General features: G+C 39.1%; 2 long non-coding RNA genes across 2 annotated transcripts in view; one reads left to right on the forward strand and one right to left on the reverse strand.

The window, feature by feature from the left end:
* Positions 1-6,740: 6,740 nt before the first annotated feature.
* LOC115286815 lies at positions 6,741-7,532 on the reverse strand. Its single transcript, XR_003906287.1, has 2 exons — positions 7,394-7,532; positions 6,741-7,322 (listed from the first exon to the last, which is right to left on the reverse strand). It is a non-coding gene; the product is annotated as an uncharacterized LOC115286815 (long non-coding RNA).
* Positions 7,533-11,070: 3,538 nt separating this feature from the next.
* The window catches only part of LOC115286818, a 48,218-nt gene continuing 37,421 nt past the window's right edge, over positions 11,071-21,867 (forward strand). Inside the window, exon 1 of the long non-coding RNA XR_003906289.1 lies at positions 11,071-11,159. This is a non-coding gene — a long non-coding RNA (uncharacterized LOC115286818). The remainder of the gene's footprint in view (positions 11,160-21,867) is intronic.

Genomic DNA, 21,867 nt, shown 5'->3' on the forward strand with positions numbered 1-21,867 from the left:
AGTGGTACATGAGTGCCATCTGTGGGCCAAAGGGAGTCATGAATTTAACTTTTTTTCATTAACAGTTGTTCTCAACTACTGTCTTGTAAGACATCATTCTAAAGTTGGCCCAAATGAAGATAAAATTAAAACAGTTACATTGTCCATTTTTAAAGTGATTTTAACCTGAAGGAATGAATCAGGAAACTCCTTTAATTTCTCCCACAATAACTCAAAAATCTGAACAGTAAAGCTATAGTTTAGAAATAGATTTTGTAGATCCAGAATCCTCTTAACCCTTCCACTCCTAATATGCACCTATCCAAAAAGGTCAGATTCAGAGCAGGGTACTGACTCGCTGATTTCTGGGTTGTGTTTGCCTGGATCGCATTCCCAGAATCCCCCAGTAACCCTCCAGTGTTCCCAGATGATGCTCCACTACCCACGGAGGCTGCTCAGGCCCGGCTTCCTCAGTTCTAAGGCTTGGTGGACTCCATCCCTCCGCCTTTCCTGGGTGTGTGCCACTCTCAAGATTTCTATCGGCCATTCTACTGGTGTGACACTATTCTTCCACTGAGACACTGGGAAGGCCTTTGCTCTTACTGTTCCCCTAACAATTTAATATTTTATAAATCAATATGTTAAAAAATTCTGAATTTATATTTATTCAACTTCTGAAAAGACTCTGAGTTGCACAAATTTAGTAAGGTCACTGTTTCATGTCTTTGGAGCAGCAATAAAATGAGAAAAAATCGTGTTGTACTTTTATGCATGTGTTTGCATCTAATGAAATCGATTGGAAATAATTTGTTCACTGGAAATGATTAATAACATTATTTTTAATGATAAAAGATTACAGATATTGATGTGTGGATAATAATTTCCAGTGGTACAAAATTTCCCAACTCTTAGAATTCATGTATTAATTTTTAATGGGAAAAAAAGGCATGCTCGATTATAACTGTCTTTCCCTCTTTTCCTCTCTTATTTTTGCTTTATCATAATATGAAGAAAAGTTTTGGGAAGTTTATTGGTGAAAAAAGATATAGCTCAATCTATTATTCCTAAGACTTTGTGTTTAATATTATGACAGTCATAAAACAGTACAAATTCAAAGAAATAACAAATCCATAGTACTTCAAAAGCATATATGCATTAGTAAAACTAATACCTTGCTTAAAATACATTTTATGTGATCATCGTAACACCTTGTCTTGGGTCAAGTTCTCTGGTTTCATTCTAAAATGGAGATTTATATGAAGCAAGCTTATCAGAGAGCACTCGTGGTCTCACAACTCCTGGGCAAACCAGAGAAGGAAGATGAGGTGGAGGAGAAAGACTGAACTATGATGAAATGCAACAGAGGTCTAAACCAATCCTCTAGGCATTTCCAGAGCAAAGATGGGTCCTCAGAGGTGTCCCAAACTTAGTCGAGGGACCTGGGCCTGTGTATGACTTCACTGAGTAGTCATCAGATGTGGGCTACCCACAGGGAGACCTCATAACCTTATGTGAGGCAGCTCATTTTGACCAAGTTGTAATTCCGAGGGTCAGCCGTCAGTACTACCAACAGCTCGTGGATGAACACTTCTAACCTGAAGGGGCAATCTGGGTGGTCCCCTTCAATGCCCACGGCCTTGCTAAAGCTAGACTGGGCGGTCCCCTTCAATGTCCATGGCCTTGCTAGAGTTAGACTGGGTGGTCCCCTTCAATGTCCACGGCCTAGGGAGAGTTAGATATGGGAAAATTTCCCATTGCTTATATTTTTAGTTTTTAGCCTTCCTCACTCATTTGATATATCCAGCCCACACTTCAAAGACCATTTAATGCAGAAATTCTTAGACTTAAAGCAAAGTCTAAAATCAAGATGTTAGACTTGCAGACTCAGAGCTTATAGTGACTTACCAAATACCACTTCCTGAGCAGAACAATTGCTACAATTTTAAGTAAAAGAATAAACTCAGTGATGGGGCACCAGGGTGGCTCAATACATTGAGTGTCCTACTCTGGATTTCAGCTCAAGTCATGATACCAAGTTCTTGGGATCAAGACCCACATTGGGCTCTTTGCTAAATGGGAAACTTGCCTAAGATTCTCTCTCTCTTCCTCTGTCCCCCTCTCCTGCTCACATGCTTTCTCTCTCTCTAAATTAAAAACAAAGAAATGATTTAAATAATAAAAAACAAAAAAAATCAATTCCTGTGGCACCATTTTCAATGCCAGTTTTTTAGCATCATGTTCCCAAACTATGTGCCAAAGTACTCTGAGTTGTTACAGCAAATCCACTGGAGAACCACAGAATATTTTTAAGTTTCTAAGGAAACACAAGAATGTCAGACAGCATATGAAATTCTACCTCAAAATAGTTCACAATTTTAACATTAGATCAAACTCTATTTCTTTGATGATGAATTTTTGTAGAGCTGCAGTTTCTGGGTAAAAGAAACTACTGACATGCACAAATCAATGTGGAATAAGAAATGAAGGTGGCAAGATCCAATCCAACTGTAAGACTGGAGAAATTGTGCAGTGCCCAACAGCTGCACACATCCCACTAATAAGTAATTGTGGTTAAGAAAAGAATATGGCATGTTCTATTCTTTCAGTTTAAGTGTATTACTTCTTAAAACGGTTACTGAATTGCTGGGAAGTAAATACATATTAACATCAGTGGGTGCTGGGCAAACATTACTGAGGCACTAAAGATGTCATGAACCAAGAAACTGTGGGAAACTCTCTGACAGCAGTTGGTCACAGTTGAGAGAAGGATGTCCCAGGTAAAAAAAAAAAAAAAAAGTGGCATGCGCAATGGCTTGCAGTACAGGCATATCTGGCATATTTAGATGAATGTGTCTGTCTAGTACGAGAAAACACTAGTATGCGTGTGATAAAAGACACAATAGGATGTGGCAGAGGTAGGGCTGGCCGGCTCTGATGCACATTACAGACTTAACTATTAACTTCATATTATTTCCTGAAGGCAATAGCAAGGGTTTTGTTACAGGAGAGGCACACAGAGTTGCAGTCTAAAAAGATAATTCTAGCATGACTACCAATAAGAGTGTAGTATTTTATAAATATTTGAGACAGTTTAATGAGGACCTTAACCAACACAAATTTGGTAGGAGTAGAAAGGTCAGATCCTAGATACATAATTAAAAGAGACTGCCCATCAATTGGACGTGAGAGAAATTCAAGAATGACTACCTCACTTTCATCTAGTACAACATGAAGATCTGTCTCTGCACCATGATAAGGAACGCAGTGGAGGAGCGTACTTTCACAAGAAGATGATAAGTTTTGACTTGGCACATGGATCATCTAAATAGAGCTAGCCAATGAAGCTACCACATGGATCTAAAACTCCATATAAGACCCCAAAAAATGATATTTTATGCCCAGAAAGTGAAAGATATTACCTTTCTGCCTTAACAATACAGGAGAAGGAAAGGGGAGGGGGGAGGAAGGAAAAGAGAAGGAAGGGGAAGGGGAAAGGGAAGGGGAAGAGTATGGAAGGGAAGGGGGCCATACACCTGTAATTATGTTCCCCTAAAAAAATCTAGAATAGTTGAAGCAGTATAATAGTGAGTGACTCCACAGCATCATCAGAAATTGAAGCACCTAAATTTTCTGCTCTCCTTCCTGAAGGTCAACTCAAATTTCATGATGGTTTTTGGAACACTAATAATCTCATCAGGCAGGAGGAGAGCAGGCCCACTGTCTTTTAAAGAGAAAGCTATACCCCACATGACATTTCCTTCATATACTATTGACTAGAAATAAGTCAGATGTAAGGTTTGCCTGTGACTTTCCCAGTCTAATTACTGAAAGTCTCCCGACCCAGAACACCCGGCAGGCCCAGGATGATTGGACACTCCAGTCATGTGATCACATCCTGCAGCCTGAGAGACTAGAACAAATACTTTTTAAGCTGTTGAACAATGAATTCAACTAAAAACAGGGTTTTCTACTACAGAAAAAAGAAAAACTGACATACAATTAGCACACAGAAATATAATAGACATCGGTAAGCAATAAGCAACGTCTTCTGTAATAGTAGTTATCAAGACTTTGAGCACATCAATACTTAAGAGATGAATAGAGAAAGAGAAGGTCATTTAGGAGACTGAAAGGACTATTTAAAATGGAAAAAAAGCCATAACAAGTGAAAGAAACTACAAGAAAAGAGCAAATTTCAAGAGAAGTTTTCACCATATAATCACATGCTGCAGAAAGAGTCTGAAAAGTAGCCCCCCCACACACACACTAGGTGCACTGTAGCTAAAACATAATGATTTTACTTTTACCTGAGTAAAATGCTCTTACCCCACCTGAGTTGGGGTCAGGTGCCCTGGATACCTACGAAGAGAAAGGTTATCAAGAACTGGGGGAAAAGCGCAGAAGGAGAGGGGAAGGGCAAATGAAAACAAACCTCATTTATATCAAAACTTTACCAATATTAACATTAGATTTCAAGCTGATCCTGAAAACATATGTGCATCATTTTTTCCCCAGCTTTTAGAGATATAATTGACATATAACATTGTGTAAGTTTAACGCATACAATGTAATAATTTGATATATGAATATATTATAAAGTGCTTACCACAGTAAGGGTAACACAGTAAGGTTGGTTAACACACCCACCACCTCACATAGTTGCAGTTTGTTGTGTGTGTAATGAAAATTTTAAGATCTGATCTCTTAGCAACATTCAAATATACGGTGTAACAGTATTAACTATAGTCACCGTTGGATTCCCAGAACTTACTCATCTTATAACTCGAAGTTTGTATCCTTTGACCTCCTTCCCCCAATGAGATATCACCTTACACCTGGTAAAGTGGCTATCATTAAAAAAAAAAAACAACCCATAAAAATAAATTTAAAAAAAGAAAGAAATACTGGTAAGGATATGGAGAAAAAGGAACCCAGTGCACTGTTGGTGAGAATATAAATTGGTATAGACACTATGGTGAACATTATGGAAATTAAAATGATTCAAAAATTAAAACTACAGCATGACCCAAAAATTTCGCTCCTGGATATATATGTGAAGGAAATAAAATGCGAACCATGAAAAGACATCTACCCTCATATTCCCTGCGTTGTTCTTCACAATAGCGACGTCGTGGGTAGGTGTGTTTCACAACTATCTAACACGAGCGCTCTAACACTCCGCGAGAACGTACACTTTCTTTGCCTTGGACACCTTATTTCCTCTGACAGAGAGCTTCCCATAATTCAGGGGCTTTGTCCTGGCTGCGTCTTTCTTCCCGGCAAGTTCACAACGTGCTTTATCCGTACCTGCCATAAACACTGCCCGCATCGACATTTGATCAGTGAACAGGAAAGTTCACGAGCTTAATTCTCAAGTCTTCCTGTCTCTGATCATAAAATTCCTGACATGGTGTCAAAAAGCAGAGGTTATGGGTTTTTTTATCGTAAGTGAAACGTAACTTCATTTTTTAAATGTTTATTTAGTTTTAAGAGGAGGCAGAGAGAAAGGGGGACAGAAGATCCAAAGCAGGCTCCACGCTGACAGCAGCCAGCCCGTGTGGGTCTTGAACTTACAAACCATGAGATCATGACCTGAGCCACAGTGAGATGCTCACCCGACTGAGTCACCCAGGTGCCCCAAACATAACTTCATTTTAAAAAACAGGACTCCAACGCTCTATTTATTCCAGCCTACTCACTCAATTACTTCACTATATAATGCTTCCTTATGAGGAGTTTAAGTTCATTGGCCACCCCTCTGCTCTCTTGTTTCAGCTTCCTGCTGATCTCACTTCTTTTCCTGTCCAGCTTAGGCTTCATGGCCGACCACATTAATCACATTTTTTTTTTTTTTTAGTATCCTTATTTCTCCTATTTCCTTTGTCCTGGAAAATCTCAGCCATGACCCATCCAGCTGCCTAGTTTGTCCGTCTTTGCAGCACAGCACGTGAGCGCTGTTAAAGAAACCCACATTCTGCTCCTTGTAGACTCTCACCTGTCGTTCACAGAGACCTACTTTATTCTCAAAATCAAACCACTTTCTTCAGTCACTTGTCTTTTAAACTCAGCAGATAATCTTACCTTCTACTTCACGGATCAAAGAGAAGCCATCAGATAGCAACTACTTCAACCTCAGCACAGCTGTAAAATCCTCCTGTTCTAATGGAAAAGGAGGTGACTCTCTTATCTTTCCATTTGTACGCTGGACTTCATCTTCTTTGGCCTTCTTTCTTGAAATATTGTCAATTTCCCCCTCCATACCCCATGTTATAATTTTCCTTTTTTAATTCCTTCCCATGAATAACCAAGCAAAAACTCTCAGAATTAAGAAAAAATCCTTTCTTGACTCCTGTTTCTACTCTTTGTAATCAAACATCTCAAATAACTGTGTTCACTACCTCCATTTATACCTGCCCCCAATCACTTTGCAATTTGCTCTAATCTGCATTCTGTCCCTGTCACTCCACTGAAATGACTTTTGGTGAAGTCAACAGTGACCATGATGTTACTGTACCCAATGAATGTGGTTTACACGCTTTTTGCATAGACTGTGAGTCAATATGGTAGGACTTCAGAGAGTATCCGCGTTGATAGCTTTGCCACTTGCTAGCTGTGTGACTTAGGACAAGTTCATTAGTATCTACTTTTATATGTAAAATGAAGACAGTAAAGGAATGTACCTAAGAGTTGACAAGCAAATGAGATAAATGATAGCTAAATATTAGTTTAGATAAATGATAAACATTAGTTTTTTTGGTAACTATTTTTGTTTCTCCCTTTTATTGAAGACAGTTTTCTAGGAATTACTCATATTTTTGCACATCTTTGATAACAGAGGCACTGATAGCTTTTTGTTGTGGAATATCTTTTCAAAGATTTCTACATACCATGTCTTCTTAGAAGGCGGAGGCTTCCCTCAATAAGCATGTTATTTGCTAACAAGTATAATGGAGATAATATTTCCCTCCTAACAAAGTTGGGCAATTTTGCTCACGGTACAGGTTAAAAGATTGGGGTTTCCTAAGCATCAAGTCCGTATCTGCCATGTGTACTCACCGTGTGTGCAGTGTCACCTGGGTCCACTCTTCACTGATCCCTGGAACTTGGAAGACAAGAGAGCAGATGCAAAAAAAAGTTCATGTTCTGCTCAGTCACAGACAATACAATCCTTTGTGTTCTGACTCAAGAGTCTCATGCCTCCTGTCAGTATTCTGAAATTGTGGTAGACTTACTTGTTGGCTTGCAAAACAGAGTGAATAAACCCTTCACAGTTCTTTTGTTTGTTTGCTTGCTTGTTTACCCTTTACAGTTCCCAGCCTCTTTGATATATCAGTCTGTAGAAACTTGAGAACATCTTCATGTAATTCTCTATCTTTGGCTTCCATTAAACTGCACTCTTGGCTTCTCTTCTTACCTCTTCTTACTCTTCTTTGCTTCTTAGTCTTGAAGTAGTCATGTGTGCATTGTTGGTATTCCTCAGAGTTCTGTCTCTCTTTACTTTTCCATCTTAATCTTTTTATAGTTGTCCAAAACACTCTTCTCAGACAAAAGAGAGTTTCCTGAAGATTAAAATTGCCAATACTATATCCATCTTTAATAAAAAAAATTACCAAGCATACCAAAAAGTAGGATTATGATCACAAATTAAAAAAATAAACAGACCATATATGGATACCCACAAGCAGTCCAGATATTGAAGTAGGCAGACAAGGACTTTAAAATAACCATATAATACATTCAAGCAAAGAGACTTTAAAACAACTATTTAATATGTTCTAGAAAAACAACCAAATAGGAATCACAGACTTAAAAAAATACTCAATAAATGAAACAGCGGAAAGGATTACAGCTAGTCAACTGGATGAAAATTTTGATAGAAATAGATCAAGGCACAAAGAAAGAAGGTGGTAGAAAATATGGGAAAGGATTTAAGAACCATATGAAACAGAGTGCAGTGGTCTACCACATATGGAATGGGAGGTACAGAAGAAGAGGAAAACTTTAGAAAAAAACAATACTAAAAGATAATTTGAGGGCGCCTGTTTGGCTCAGTCAATTAAGCATCTAACTCTTGATTTCATCTCAGGTCATGATATCAGGGTTCATAAGTTCAAGCGCTGCATTGGGCTCTATGCTGACAGTGTGGAGCCTGCTTGGGATTCTGTCTCCCTCTCTCTCTGGCCCTCCCCAGCTCACATTCTCTCTCTCTCTCTCTCTCTCTCTCTCTCTCTCTCTCTCTTTCTCTATCTCTCTCTCAAAATAAGTAAACATTTTTTTAAAAAAGATATTTTGCTTGAAAATTTTTATAAAACTGATAAAAGGCATCTACCTCAGAGTTATAAGTTATATAAACTTCAAGTAGAATAATAATAAGGAAACCATGGGGTGCCTGTGTGGCTCAGTCAGATAAGCATCTGACTCTTGATTTCAGCTCAGGTCATACTCTAGAGGTTTGTGGGTTCAAGCCTCATGTGAAGCTCCATCCTGATGACACAGAGCCTGCTTGGGATTCTCTCTCTCTCCCTTTCTATCTCTCTTTGCCCTTCTCTTGCTCATACACACTCTCTCACGTGCGTGCTCTCTCTCTCTAGCTCTAGAAATAAATATTTTTTAAAAACATTTAAAAATTTAAAAAAAACCACACACTTATCTAAAGCAACGGGTAAAAATTTGAACAATTCACAAAGCAGTGCCTTTAATGACCAGTAGACACTTTATCATGGCCAGAATGGTCCTGTGTGGTCTGCCCACATCTACTTCTCATATCTTATTTCCTACTACCTTCTCCCTCAACCATGACTCTTCTTTCCATTCTTACAACAAATCCAACCACATTCATGTCTTAAGCTCTACCTAAATGTTTCTCCCCCACTCTGGCATCTGTTGTCTCCATTTTCATGTGATTTGAAGTTTATATAACTTTTAAATCTGAGGCTAGATGAGTTCTCATCATTCGGAGGTAGCTCCTGATCACCCAAACTAATTATATTCCTCACTCTCTCCCTATCACATCATTCTATTTAATTTCTTCAGAGCGCTTCTGCTATTTAATATCAGCTCCTCTGCTCATTTGTTCTTTTCTTTATTGAGTAGAGCCTCTCCAGAGCATCTAGACCTCATTTGTGCAAAGATATTGTATATCTTGTTCATCACTATGTCTCAGGGCTGAAAAGAAAACTGGGCATGGAAAACGTGCTCAATATTTGATGGTTAGATAAATTAACAAGTGAATGGATATGTATGTCATACTCATCACAGACTTCATGAGCTAAGACATGTAATTATTTAGATATTAATATCCTTGGAACATTCTCTTGCTCTGTTCTACCTGAACCTCTCAGGGTCCAGCTACATTTTTGTACCAAATAATGACTTTGTTGATTAATCCTACCACTAGTTATTTTCTGAATTTTGGTGGTGGTATTTTTTTCTTGTATTTTTTGAATTCATACAGCCTTAAGGCTTCATCAATATTTTATCATTTCATGTTCTAAACTTACTCAAAATTATAAGTTTAATTATTTGCTTCTGTATAAGATGAAAAGCTCCTTGAAAGAAAAAGCTCCTTTTATATCTCCTACAGCTCGTGGCATTTTACTGAACAATATTCACTGATTTACAGATTGGTCGATGATGAATTTAGTGTAACAGATTAGAAGCAGAAACAAGGCAACAACAATTCACAAAATAAGAAAAGTGGTGATAATAGAAAGGAGATTGTAGCTCTCTAACCACCTGGGACATATCACTGGAGTCCTTTACAGGGATTACCCTCATGTTAATGGTTTTAAAGGTCATTTTTCAGTTCATTTTTCCTGTATCATTTTTCCTCTATCTTCTCACTGAAAATAAATGGAACTTTATATGCTGGTGATTGTTAGTGCCTGACTGTCTTTGAATCACTTTAGTTTGGTCTGTCTCCAAAACTGTGAATTGTTGTCTAAACCATAAAAGAAAAATTGTAGTGCTTGGCAACCTCTCCTTTTCTTAAACCATCCAAAACCTATCAATCCCTTAAGTCGTGCTCAAATTCTTACTCTCTCTAACATCTTCCCTGGCTCATATAGGCCTGATTAATATTCCCCCAACACTTTCTTGTGAATCCCTCTTTGTTCTTGGCACGTGGATAAATAAATAGGTTTTCTGTAAGTCTCCATTTGAATAAATTATTTTTTAATTAATAAAGCAATTTAGGATTTAAGACATAAAAAAATAATATGCTCTGAATCTATTAGAAAGCTGATATACCCTCAAAATTCAAAAGAGAAAAACACAGAATCCATAAGTAATTGAGGAATACTAAGTGCGACAGACACATAAAACAAGTTGAAGCAAAACAAAAGAATATCAGGTACAAAAAAAATCAAATGGACCATCACTTTAAAAAGTAAATATATATAACAGTACTTACTATGGTTTCAAACGGAAAAATGGATTGTTTATGAAAAGCAAAGGTGATTTAGCTCAGCTGCAATAACATATGAAGGATTAAAGAAAACATAATGCTCTTCAGACACAAAGGTGACAGAAGACTAGATAAAAAGAAAACCGCAATGTGAAATACAGGCAACTTCACAATACAGAGAAAAACTAAAGAAAAAAGGGGAAAAAAAGTAAAGGTGAAAACAAATCATTTATCAAAAGGTGAGACACAAAACAAGGACACCTGGATAAAAAAGCAAAAACATCCATAGAAGAGTATGAAGAACAAAAGCAAACTTACCTGAAGAGAGTCAAAAAGTAACCACCACAAAGCCGATGAGCTACCTGGGCCGGAAGAACAAGAACACGGTTGATGTACACAGGGCAGCAGTGGGAGGAACTTGAAGCCGCTGAGATACAGAAAGGGCTTTACAGATAACCTTGCAGTATACTGAAAGGCTTACACAAAAATAGGTGAGCCACAAAGAGAATAAATCATCTGCAGAGAAAAATACGTCCCTTTTACTACCTCAAATGAGAAGCTCCGTTACGATGAAGACACGTGGACGAGCACACAGCGCACGCGGAGCAGGCAAGACTGCACGACATGGAATCGGAATACGGCAGGAACCGGAAAACAGGAACCGGAAGGCAGGAACCAGAAGACGCCGGAGTCACTGGAGGGAGCTGAGCTCGCCTAGCTCAAAGTCGCCCAGGCAGAGAAGAGGTGGTCGGGGATTCAACAACACTGCGCAAAAGTAAGTCTGAGATTTGCCAAAAGCCAAAATAATGGTTCGGAGTTTAGAAAGGGAGTGGGCAAGTGATGCAGTTGGCACAAAATGAATTCACGAACAATTGTATGACGTTTTGGGGGGAAAGGGAGGAATGTGAGATGAAATAGTAAAGTCACACAAAACTCTAAAGTCTTTACTGGATTAGCATGGTAGGAAGTCAGGGGATCTTCAAAAGTGAGATGGGACAATGGCCTTCTGTAACTTAAGGACGGGATGGCAAGGCTGGGGAACGAGGGCAGGGAAGGGTCCAGGATTTCCCTACACAGATGCCAAAAGCGTAACACACCTACGTCTTGCTTCAACTTGTTTTATGTGCCTGTCACATTTAGTATTCCTCAATTACTTATGGATTCTGTATTTTTCTCTTTTAAATTTTTAGAATGTATCATATATATTTGAGAATATATAGAGAGTGCAAGAAAAAGAGCAAGGGTGATACTCTGCCCTTAGGACCTAACAATCTAACGAAAAGAGCAAAAAATATAAGTAAATATAAATTTATATGTGTAAATAAATATGCATGTATTAGACAATGTTGGGTTCATGTCAAAATAAGCAGCATCAACCATGAAAGATAATATAACTCAGAGCAGGGACAAGAGTAGGTTGCCTGGGGGTTATTCAGAAAGTTTTCACAGAGAAAAGTAACAAATGGGAAAGACAATGTAACAACGCACCTAGGATGACTTAAACATCCACATCACTATTACTTTCCAAAGAGGAGGAGATAACACCTAAAGCAGACGCATGTGATGAAAATGGCAGCCCAACCATGAGCCCGCACACTCTGCCTTTGTGTATGTGAGGCAAAGAGGAAAATCCTGTCTCCTCGTGTGTCAAGTGATGTTGGACCACAAGGAATTGTTTCTAGCTCCATATATCAAGGGTTCTACAACCTCCTTGCACTCCCTTAGAGAGCTGCCAGAATAAACAACAAAAAAATTGAGGATGTGTACACAAAGTTAGACGTATGCCATCTGTAGTGTCCCTGAGGTGAGAAGGGGGCCTGAAGAGAAGCAAAGACAAGGTGAAAGTAGGGAGCAAGCAAAGAGATGCCACCGCCGGCGGTCTTGGGGGGTGACTCATGAGAAAAGTGAACAGAAAGATGTTCTTCTCCGGGGTACAAACTTTACAAAAGAATGGAGGAAACGGACTGATGCTTCACAGGGAGGGAGTCTGATTTGTCATGCACCTAAAGCCAAGGATGAAAGGAAACAGCTGGAAATCAGAAAATGGTCCTGAAGTGCAGAGGTATGTGCGGAGAGCAGTTCACTCTTGCAATGCCTGCAGCAAACATTTATTGACTGTGCATGTTCTGTTTGACTTGAGAATGAATGAGAAATGCAGTGTCCTTAGAAAAATTGATGCCCTGGAGTTGTAGGAGAGAAAGGTTTCTAAATAAGGATAAGATACCATATTTGTTGAGATCAATTGTGAAAGAAGAAACAGGAAACTCCTGAGGAAAAAGGGAAAAAGGAGGAGAGGAGAAAGCGAGGGAGGGAGCCCTTAGGGGAAAGTCCCTTAGGCCATGGGAGAAAAATCCGCAGTCTGCTAGATAAAAGGGGGGTGGGCAGTCGTGGTCATGGGGTCCATGAGCTTGCATTTATGGAGAGGCCTCACAAAATGGATTTTATGAATTGTGAAATGCCGACAAGACCCTGCCTCGCCTGAATCCATCTTCTCTCTAACCTTACTTACCTCCTCTCTCCTCCTCACGGACTATACTGCAACAACTCGGACTTCCTCCAGCCTCCCATACACAGCAGTGCGTGCTCCCCGGATAGGGCCTTCAAATTCCTGTTTTTGTCGCCTGGAATAGTCTTTACTCAGATATCGGTGGCTCACTCCCTCACCCCTCAACTGAGACTTTCTCTGGACATCTATTAAAATTGCAAAATCATATCCTCCTGCCCCATACACACACCAGTGCACACAATACATTTCTTATCACCATTCCCTGGTGTATTTTTTCCTCCAACAAACATTTAATGCCTCTTCATGCAATAAGCTGCATTTTGCTTATTCATTCAGTCATCTTCTGTCTCCCTATTTAAGATGTAAGACAGGAGTTTGTGTTCGCTTCAGTCTTATCAGACCTAGAAGATTGCCTGGCACACACACGTTCACTATAAATATTCAGAGAATGAAGGAATACTTTAAAAATTAACAGTGTACTAGCTTAGTACTCAAATAGAAGAAGACAGAAATTTCCAAGCCCTGAGGAGCAAAGGACAAGTAAGCACTGGACAGAAAGAGGATAATTTAGGTGTTTTGTGTTTTTACTTACCTGAAAGCTAAATAAACAAAGCTGATGTGAGAGCAAGGTTCCATAAAGACATAATATTTAAGAAGAAAACGGTACCCCTCCCAGCACAAAAGAGCATGATGACCACTGTTTTTAGAGAGATTTTCTGTGCCAGGGGAGAAAAGCTACAATGTTCCCAGGGGGAATTACTATGAACTGAAGATGTAGGCAGAAGACCCGACTGGGAAACAAAAGTTAATGAACATAATTTATATTTTCTAATTCCTGTGGAGACAATGATGAATAAGGCACACCACGGAGGATGAAATGTATACATTGTAGGTACCTGAGGGGAAATTCTAAGCAAGATACTAAGGCCAAGTAAATTGCTGAACACGAAGGAGAGTGGGCATCGCCACAGCATTGCTGTGTCACACTGATGAGTAAGCAAACTGAATTCTGAACTTGAAATCCTAGGTCTTTGTGAAACACAGGGAGAGAAGACAACCCGGGTCTGCAAAATAGAGGCCCTTCAAGAAAAAGAGGTGCACCTGGGCGGCCCAGTTGGGTAAACGTCCAACTCTTCGTTTTAGCTCAGGTCGTGATCTCAGGTTTCACAGGATTGAGCCCTGCACTGGGCTCTGCACTGGTGGCACGGAGTCTGCTTGGGATTTTCTCTCTCTCTCTCTCTCTCTCTCTCTGCCCCTCCCCTGTTTGTGTCCCCCTCTCACAAAATCAATAAACTTAAGAAAAAAGAAAAGAAAAAGTTAGAATAACTAGTTTATGATGAGGAATTGCTATATAATTCATGTAAATTGTAAACATATAGAAACCTGTTTGTGTGTTCTGACAGACACAAAAACAATTTTGTATAAGAAATTTGCTCATTTCTCCAAAATTTTAGGAATGAGATTATATTGTGCAATACAGAGAGCACAATAACTATGTCTTTTTCAGTTTGGTGAGCATAGAACTTGCACGAGGCCTCACTCCTAACAAACTGAACAAGTGTTTACCTGATGTAATAATGGATATAAATGAAAAAGCAAAGATGACCCCAGAGTCTGTTTCAAAAGAAAGGCACAACACTACGTAATCCTACTGGGTCCGTGAAGATCAGGAGAAACACTTGCAGTGCCCGAGAGCAAAATCCATGCATATGCAATAGTATAAAGTCAGGTATACGTAACCTAGGAGAAACAGAAACACCTCTTGCTTTCCTAAAGCAGAAGTAACCTGCCCTCCTAAAGTAAAAAGTATTGATAAATGCTTGCAATGAGAAAAGATAACATGGCCGAGCAGCATGTGAGGTAAGAGGTATAACAGGGGCACATAGAAGAGCAGGAATAAGAGAACAGAAGGCGACGGTATTATACGCCTGTGCTGGAAAGGAGAACAGCCATATGCACCCGTGGCACATTGGGGAAAAATACAACAGACTTGGGCACAAAGACAGAAAGATGACTCACGGGGGATGACTTATAAAGATCCTGCTTTTCCCTGGAAGGAAATACAAAGCATCTGGATCACGTTGGGAACAGATGAAGCATGCAGGGGAAAAGGTGCATCTGGAGTCCATGGAGGTGTATGTGGCTGAGGCGGGGGGCGGGGTTAGGTGGAGGAATGGATGCAGCTAATAAGTACTAAGAGCAAGAATGATACTCCTAGGAGCACTGGAGGCAGATTAAATATTCTTTGGTCCCACCAGGGGAAAGGGAGGTACTTTATGCTAACTGACAGATGTAAACACTGCTAGGAAAGTGTTGTTACAAGTGAAGCCTTAAGAAATAAATCAAGAATGGAAATAATAGTTCTACAGCAAAGGGAAGCGGATCTACTTTATGCACTGGTGACAGGTGTGTGATAGGGGTCCCATTCCAGCTGAGTATTTTGAGCTTACCAAAGGAAAGATGAGAAAGATAACCATGGGGAACTTGGGGATGGTGGGGAGGTCCACCAAGAAGAAAAGAAGAAACTCTGAAAATAAAACCCTGGAATGCACTAGAAACATGAGAAGCATTTGAAATATTTGAGAACTCTGGCGGATCAGGAAAAGTACTTCCAGTATCTAGAAGAGACAATACCCATGGAATTTACTGAGGAAAATGGAAGGAGAAAATCATGAGCTACTAGTGTGAACAGATGGTGCGTCCCAACTAAATACAAATACTATTGGGCTTTTCTGGGAGACAGTAACCAGATTCTACTTTTTTTTCAGATATTTGAGGATTTTTAATGCAGAAACGTATTTGTGTGCATTCATGTATGAGTTTCACCAGGGAACTGGTTTGATGGAATATTGCTGGACATGCCACTTAACCCTCACAGTGTGCTTAGGTGTCTCTGAAATACAAATTATTTACCTAAAATGTCAATAAAATTGCTTAGCGTAAAATAGCATTGTTCAACTTTGTAAGCAAAAATATCACAGATCAGGGGCTTTCCCTGGGTCACCAAAATTTTGATTCTGTGGGTCAGTCCCTCCATAGGAGTTTGCATACAGTCACTTTATGAACTTTAGCATGATGTAAATCGTAGCTACTACAGTTGTAGCATCCACCCCTTGCAGCTGTCCTGAGATTCCTGGCTGCCTCAGCGGGATGTGTTTCTTACAAGGAAAATATTGTATTAAGCTACAAAACAGAAAGTGAAGGCAGGAAGGTAAAGAGGTCAGGCTTTCTGATACAACAGAACTCTGTGTTTGCGGTACAAAGAACGAATAAGATGTACTCCTCTTTCTCCAGGGCTACCTGCCTGATTGGTAGCTCATCTCCAGAGCTAGAAATCTGCCACTGTCCTAGACTCTCTTCTCCTGCTTGGGTCCATGTCCAGTCAGGAACAAGCCTGTTCCTTTCCATCACCATCACCACTGCTATTGTTACCCCCCTTCAAGTTTATCTCCTAAACAGTAGCTTCGTAACTTGTCTGCTGACTTCTGTGTTGCTCCCAGCAAAAACACCCTCTGCTGTGACCAAATCAGCCTCATCTGACTAAATCATGTCCCTGCTTATCTGCCTTTAATAATTTCTTCCCATGTATAGAAATGAAGTCTACCTTCCTCCTAGAGTGTGGATAGGGAAGACAGTTTCATGGCCTCCACACATCTGCCTTTCCATTCCCATCTCTCACAGCTCACCCACACCTACCTACCCGGTGAATGCCTCAGCAACTGTGAGTTAGTTTTCAGCCAGCACAGACCTCGCTGCCCCTTACCTCAGGACTTTGCAAATGCCATTCCATCTATCAGAAATCTCTATTCTCTTTGTCTCTGTGATGATCTACTATTTCTTTAATAGTGCCATTGAGGGTCACCTGCCTCTCTGAAGCATTCCCTCATATCTTCATTGTCAATAATCCTCTCCTCTGTCCTCTTATATAATTTTGCCACTGTGCATATCAGGCTGGAATTTAATAATTGGTTTAAATATATGCTTTCCCTTCTTTATTGTGATTTTCTTGAGAGCAATGACTATTTCTTAGGCATCTTCCTAATCTCAACATTTTGTAAAGTGCTATGTATAGTCAGTTTAAAATATTTTTTTCCATCTATAAAGTACAGAGTAATTGAATGAAAACAATCTAGGAGTTATGAAGAAGAAGTAAAAATACAAAGAAAAAATAATATGGAGAGCAGACATTAAAAAGAAAATTATATTACAGAAGTTAATGTGTCCTGAGATAAAAAGAACAAAATGCAATAACTACCTGTTAAACTTGAGTGTTGTATCCAAATGGTAGTCCATCTGTTTTAATAGGTCTAAGGTATCTAAAAATTATACACAAAAGTCATGAAGACCATGTGTGAGAAAATGATATCTATATAGATTTACCTTCACTAAAACTTAATATCTGTGTTATGGAAAAAGAAACAGTGATATACTGCCAAGATAATAGAGAATAGCAAAGTGATTACTGACTGTTTGAATGGAAGAATATAATGCATTCTGCCTGATGTACCAAATAAAAGAAAGGTCTTATAAGGCAGCAGAAGAAATGAAATGCTTAGAAACTCTTAACCACAGAAGAATAAGTACAATAGCCTCAAGTTCAAAGAAGAATCCCAAACCATAGACATATATGAAATAGGAAATTGATGAATAATAGAACTGATGATAAATTTTATTTTGCATGAGAAGAGAAATGGTAATTTATCTGCTGGGCAAGGGGAAATGACCATGTGACTTGGGACGAGTAGAAGAAGAGTGATAGTTTCACACACCAAGAATAGAAAAGAACTTTCTGGACTTGAATAGAGTTAATAGAGAATTCCCTTCTGAAAAATAAAGGGTAGAATTAGCCTGTGGGGCCATAGCACTCATACTAGTGATCCTATAGAATGGCCTCATAGAGGGAAGGGTGCTGCTTCTGGAGAAACAAAGGAAAGATAGCCAGGAAGAAAGAACTGGCCCCCTACAGCAAAGAAGGCGCCCTAGACAGAGGAACCAACAGCAGAGAAGTTCTGGCTCTCATTCAAAAAAACAAGAACATAGTGTTGGTAAAAATGTGAGAAAGAAGGCAAGGTATATAGTATACAGAAAAAAGAAAACACAAGATATGTAAAAGGAAACACTTTGATATTTAGACACTATGGGAGAAGTCCAATGATAAAGTCATGAGAAAATGTGATGCACTAGACATATAAAAAGAAGAAAGGAAATATCACTCTTCTAGACCATCTACTGGGAAAGAGGAAAGATAAACTTTTAAGGCTTAAAAAACCATGCTTTTCTGAGAAAAGGAATAAACTTTCAAAAGAGAGTTCTAAGAACATTTTGGGGAAATGAAGATATAAGTAAATTAAGTAATAAAAAAGTATAAAGGGATATTTACCATGAAATTTAGTAAAGTAAAATAGGAAACAACTCAAGTGGATAGAAAGAGACCTATAGAGTCTCACCCCAAATTCAAGAGTTCTCAAAATTGGCTTCTTTAGTAGAGATGAAAAATGAGAGACAATGATGGCGGACAAAGGTGTGGTAGCCAGACAAAAAGAGAGAGGAAGTCAATCACCCCTTCATCTTATCCCAGGTGGGTAGCCAGCCTATTGCCAATGCTGACTGGGCCACCAGGAAGATCTGTCATACTTGAACAGAAATTAAAGAAGATTAATACATTGGATAAGAAACTCTACTGTTTTCTTCCTTTTAAATTTTTTTAATTATGTATTTATTTTGAGAGAGACAGAGAGAGTACGAAGCGGGAGGAGCAGAGAAAGACAGAGAGCTAGAGAATCCAAAGCAGCCTCTACCCAGTCAGTGCACAGAGCCTGACACAGGGATCAAACTCACTAAACCATCAGATCAGACCTGAGCTGGAGTTAGGCGCTTAACCAACTAACCCACCCTGGTGCCCCTCTAGTTTTTTTCTTTTCAAATTTGAGAATGTTCTGTGAATAAAAATAACTTTAAGATTTTCTTTTTAAAAATCTTTTAATGTTTATTTATTTTTGAGAGAGAGAGAGAGCACAAGCAGGGGAGGATCAGAGAGAGAGGGAGACACAGAATCTGAAGAAGCCTCCAGGTTCTGAGGTGTCAGCACAGAACCCAATGCGGGGCTCAAACCCACAAACCGCAAGATCATGATCTGAGCTGAAGTCGGACGCTCAACCGACTGAGCCACCCGGGTGCCCCAAGATTTCCCGTTATTTAGGATTGTCATTAAAGCTCTGAAGTCCACCACAGTTTTTATTTAGTGGCAAGGGAAAAAAATGGACTGCTGAATACAATTTCAATGGAGAGTGAGAGACTAAAATAATATTGCATTTTAATTACATCCCAAAGGTTGTGTACATTAAATATACCAGTTAGCTGTATTTGTTATTGGTGTGAGTATTCATGGATATGTATTTGCATATGGATATCAAGTGCATATACTCCCCTACTCTGTGAAAGGCCAGTGCGAAATGCCATAGAAACTAAACTAAGGACAAGATACTGTGTATATCTTTTAGATGTTTCTGATCAAATTGAGTAGTCAGAATAATCATAAAAAATGGAATACTGACAAAGGAATTAAATAACTTGTATAATAAAGTAGTATAAGAAATAACACAATTTCTTGTGATGATTATCAAATAATTCAAAAGAAGCATAGATAGGATTTAAAGCACAATTCCTGGAGTAACCTGGAAAGATTTTACAAAGGAAGTCCTGTGAGCTGAACCTGGAAGGAAAGTAGCATTTAATCATGCAGAAATGGAAAAAGAAGCAAGAAGTATAGCTTCTGAGTACAGAGGCGCTGAAAATAAAGCACAGGTGGATAAAAGGTTATACACTGTGGACTATTAAGAAGAAAAAAATCATGTAACTTAATAAGTACTTCCGTGGACTGCCAGCCTACCTTGAAAACCCATCATGGACTGTCATGGTGTAAAGCCTAAAATTAAGGTGCAACATTATGTGTTGCTGTGATATCTCATAAACTGGGAGAGCCTAAGATGGTCTAAAGGCACATCCCCCTCCCCATTCTGCCCCTATGGAGAAGGTGCCCTGGCTAAACAATACTTTCTTGAGCAGGCACAGTTCCCACTCATCCCTAAAGAGCGGGTTTCTGTACCCTCCCAGTCCACAAAATTATTCAAAGAAGACAATGACATCCTCTCACTGGGACCTGGAGATACACTGTCCTCTTGATACTACAGAGCCTGCTTCCCACCCCTCCTGGTTGTTCACTCTTGTTCCGAAGAGGCCTCATGTGCCTCATGCCCTGTGGTATCCACCTCACTCAGGCTATTAGTATATATGACTTCTAAACTGCTTTCAATCTCATCTGTCAGGTGTCAGGTGTGTGTGTGTTTGGTCAGCCCCACAACCCTAGAGCAAGAATCCCTCTCTCACCAATGGGCTGAAGAAGAAGCAAGTAAATCATTTGTTTAAAAACAAAAAATAAAAACAAAAACCAAACCAAACAAAAACAATGTCTTGACCTTAGATCAACTGAGTGAAAATCTCAGGTGTTAAACCCTCCCCTCAGTGATTCTAATGTCAACCCTGAACTTGAGAACTACTGTCTTAAAGGAAGAGGCATGTCCTCCCTCCTTACCATTTCCACCTTGGACAGGACTTGCAAGGACACCTTAAGAATAGTAGAACAAGAAGATAGAAGAATGGTAGGTCCTTGAAATCTTGCTGGTCCTTCGCACAAGATTAGACTTTTACATAAGATCTAAAATGTCTGTCATCTTTTAGCATGCTATGATTATAGGTCTCTATAATATAGACAGCAGCCAAACTTAAACTAAAACACAGACTTCGGTCATGATTCCATCACTGTCACCTTTGGGTACTTAATAACATACAAATTCCTTAGGACTCTCCCACTGTACTATTTATTTCATCTTTAAAAATAGATGCAATTAGTATTTCACACCCATTTAAGGAGCAATAATAGCTAAAGATTCTAGAATAAATGCCAGGCATGAGTGGACCAAAACTGAAACCAAACTATTCAGTTTTAACCTGTTTAAACTCTACAGTCCACACTTTCTGCAAATGATAATGGTCACATTTTACAGATAAGAAAATCAGATCATAGAGAGGTTAAGAGAAGTCCTTAAGAGAAGTCCTCAAGGTTATACAACTGGTAAATGGTAAAGTTGGGGCACTAATTCAAGCACTTCAGCTTCAGAATCTGTGCTTTTATCTACCAGGCCATACCAAGGACCAATTAAATGAGAATTAATCAATGAAAGCCTGTACTAACATGTTTATCGCATATTAGGTATAAATAATTTTTTCACCCTTCCTTCTCTTCTAATCTTCACTGAATAAACTCTCTCTCTCTCTCTCTCTCTCTCACACACACACACACACGCACACACATGCACACACACATGCACACACTTTTTTTCTTCCTCTCCTGAAATTACTTAAATAGTAGTTTTCCAGAAAATGATATTGAGGCAGAGTTGAAAGGCAATTTGGGGAAATTCTTTGGCATGGGTAGGAACATAAAATCTCTACCTAATGTGAAAAGGAAATATCCCATTTTTCCCATCAATCTCCATCAGCCCCCCTCACCTAAAATTACAAAGCTAAATTTTCATCTATTGTCTCAACACAAAATTCAGCATGTAAAAATGAAATGAAAGTTCATTGATGATACTTATAACAGTAACATAACATATAAACTTTTGACAACCAGAAGTTAAAAACAACATTCACAGTAAAAGTACTGAGTCCTGAAAATAAAAAATTAAGTGTGGATGCCCCAAGGACATAGAAATGTCACAAATGGAATGCACGCTGAAAAGAGATGTCCCTCCCTAAGCACATTAAAGGAAAAGACTGTCACATACTAGACACATAGACAGGAAAAGATGTCCTGATGGGGTAGAGAGAAGAGTATAATCCTGGAGCTTCTGATTATAAAAGATGAGGTACTTGAATACAGAGGAGGATATTGACTGACCCACATGTCATAAAAGAT

This window comes from Suricata suricatta, chromosome 3 (genome assembly GCF_006229205.1).
Source record: "Suricata suricatta isolate VVHF042 chromosome 3, meerkat_22Aug2017_6uvM2_HiC, whole genome shotgun sequence".
NCBI classification, from domain to species: domain Eukaryota; kingdom Metazoa; phylum Chordata; class Mammalia; order Carnivora; family Herpestidae; genus Suricata; species Suricata suricatta.